At 58.5% G+C, this 2,500-nt stretch overlaps 1 non-coding gene across 1 annotated transcript in view; it reads left to right on the top strand.

Moving 5' to 3' along the window:
* Positions 1 to 2,491: 2,491 nt before the first annotated feature.
* Positions 2,492 to 2,500, top strand: part of LOC126226368 (small subunit ribosomal RNA) — a 1,909-nt gene continuing 1,900 nt past the window's right edge. Inside the window, exon 1 of the ribosomal RNA XR_007543913.1 lies at positions 2,492 to 2,500. This exon is cut by the window's right edge and continues 1,900 nt beyond it. This is a non-coding gene — a ribosomal RNA (small subunit ribosomal RNA).

Below are 2,500 nucleotides of genomic sequence, written 5' to 3'. Positions count from 1 at the left end.
CACCCCACCCCCCCCCACACACACCATCCCTTAACCCAACTTCTGCCTTAACCTAACCCAACTTCTGCCTTAACCTAACCCAACTTCTGCCTTAACCTAACCCAACTTCTGCCTTAACCTAACCCAACTTCTGCCTTAACCTAACCCAACTTCTGCCTTAACCTAACCCAACTTCTGCCTTAACCTAACCCAACTTCTGCCTTAACCTAACCCAACTTCTGCCTTAACCTAACCCAACTTCTGCCTTAACCTAACCCAACTTCTGCCTTAACCTAACCCAACTTCTGCCTTAACCTAACCCAACTTCTGCCTTAACCTAACCCAACTTCTGCCTTAACCTAACCCAAGTTGCGCCTTAACCTAACCCAAGTTGCGCCTTAACCTAACCCAAGTTGCGCCTTAACCTAACCCAAGTTGCGCCTTAACCTAACCCAAGTTGCGCCTTAACCTAACCCAAGTTGCGCCTTAACCTAACCCAAGTTGCGCCTTAACCTAACCCAAGTTGCGCCCTAACCTAACCCACGTTGCGCCTTAACCTAACCCACGTTGCGCCCTAACCTAACCCACGTTGCGCCCTAACCTAACCTACGTTGCGCCCTAACCTAACCTACGTTGCGCCCTAACCTAACCTACGTTGCGCCCTAACCTAACCTACGTTGCGCCCTAACCTAACCTACGTTGGGCCCTAACCTAACCCACGTTGCGCCCTAACCTAACCCACGTTGCGCCCTAACCTAACCCACGTTGCGCCCAAACCTAACCCACGTTGCGCCCTAACCTAACCCACGTTGCGCCCTAACCTAACCCACGTTGCGCCCTAACCTAACCCACGTTGCGCCCTAACCTAACCCACGTTGCGCCCTAACCTAACCCACGTTGCGCCCTAACCTAACCTACGTTGCGCCCTCACCTAACCCAAGTTGCGCCTTAACCTAACCCACGTTGCGCCCTAACCTAACCCACGTTGCGCCCTAACCTAACCCACGTTGCGCCCTAACCTAACCCACGTTGCGCCCTAACCTAACCCACGTTGCGCCCTAACCTAACCCAAGTTGCGCCTTAACCTAACCCACGTTGCGCCTTAACCTGCCCTGTAATTGTTAGTTATATGAATCTAGGAATTCGTGTAGCGTTGCCTAATTGCAACCATCTCAACATAGTTCACTTCGCGCACACTGTGGTGTTCTGCGTATTGATTCATTTTACGGTGCGTACCCTCACATCTTGCGAGTGTTGCTTACTTTCCACATGGTCCCGCTATCCACTGTATTGTGTACTGCAATAGGACGTATATCGCCCCCGCCCCCCCCCCCTCCCCTCCTGTCACCTCTAGCTCGTCGGTCAGGAGTTCGCGTGTTGAATGCGCTTCGCAGCTGTGCAATGGCATTCGCATACGTACGCTGGCCACCTTCCACGTGTTCTTTCGTGCACACGTCGCAGCGTGTATGTATGCTGATGGAGTGCGTCGTGACACACAACATCCAGGCATGCAAGACTCGTAGAAGTCGCAAATGTAGATGGATGTCTACGTTTGCTGCCCAAGTTACGCAAATGAACTGGAAATCCGTTGTTGCGCGGTTGTTCGCGCTGGAGGTGAATCGTTGATATCGACGATCGGTACAGGTATTAACCGGTTGCTTCAGCGACACCCGTCATACCCACGAACGTGAGTGGGCATGTGGGTATGAAGCGATACGCGCGGTGGCTGGGTGGGACCGTCCCCGGCCGGTGAGGGGGGGGGCGCCCGGCGTGCTGGCCGCGCGCTGCGTGGGCGCACGCGCGGCAGCCGGCTGGTGGGGGCGCCCAGTGGCAGGCGCGCCGGCTGACGGAGGCGGCAGGCGGCGCATCTGCGTGCCGGCGCACCCAGCGCGCGGCGCCGTGCGGCCAAAGTGGGTCCTCCCGGGCCCGGTGCGAAGCGCGGTGGACATCTGCAGTGTGCTGGTCCGATTGAGGACTGTGTGCGTTGAGGATGCGCCGCCGCCCGGCACTCGGCGCCGCGACGCCGTCTGCTGCTCGGTCGCCCCCGCGGTTCTCGCAGGTGGTTTGTATCGCAGCTGTGCGGATGTGTTGGCGCGTGCGCTGTGCTGGGAGAGTTCGCTTTGGCACCCAAGTGGGGCTCTGCCCCTCTGTGGCGCTGGCGTTGGAGCTGCCCGGTCACTGTTTGTGGCCGCGTGTTGTCTCCCGCCGGCAACACCACGACAGCACGCTCCCGGGCCTCTGTCGGCAGCGGCAAGCTCAGTTGGGAGCACGGGTGGTCGCACTGAAAGCGTCTACTCGCCTATCTCCGGGCGATTGCGCCTCTCTCGAACCCGACCAAGTACTTAGGACGGCGCTGCGCGCCGCCGGGACCTGAGAGGGTTTCGAGGTGTATCGTGCAGGGGAGCCCAGCCTCCTCCTGTTTGCAGAATAATTGAGCGGACGCTTGCGTGTTCGCGCGGGCCCCCGGGACACACTCCCGGGCGGCCGGCTGCTCAGCTCTAGTTGACGCAGCTCCCTGGTT

This window comes from Schistocerca nitens, unplaced genomic scaffold (assembly GCF_023898315.1).
Source record: "Schistocerca nitens isolate TAMUIC-IGC-003100 unplaced genomic scaffold, iqSchNite1.1 HiC_scaffold_303, whole genome shotgun sequence".
NCBI classification, from domain to species: domain Eukaryota; kingdom Metazoa; phylum Arthropoda; class Insecta; order Orthoptera; family Acrididae; genus Schistocerca; species Schistocerca nitens.
This window is presented reverse-complemented; position numbering and strand designations above follow the sequence as displayed.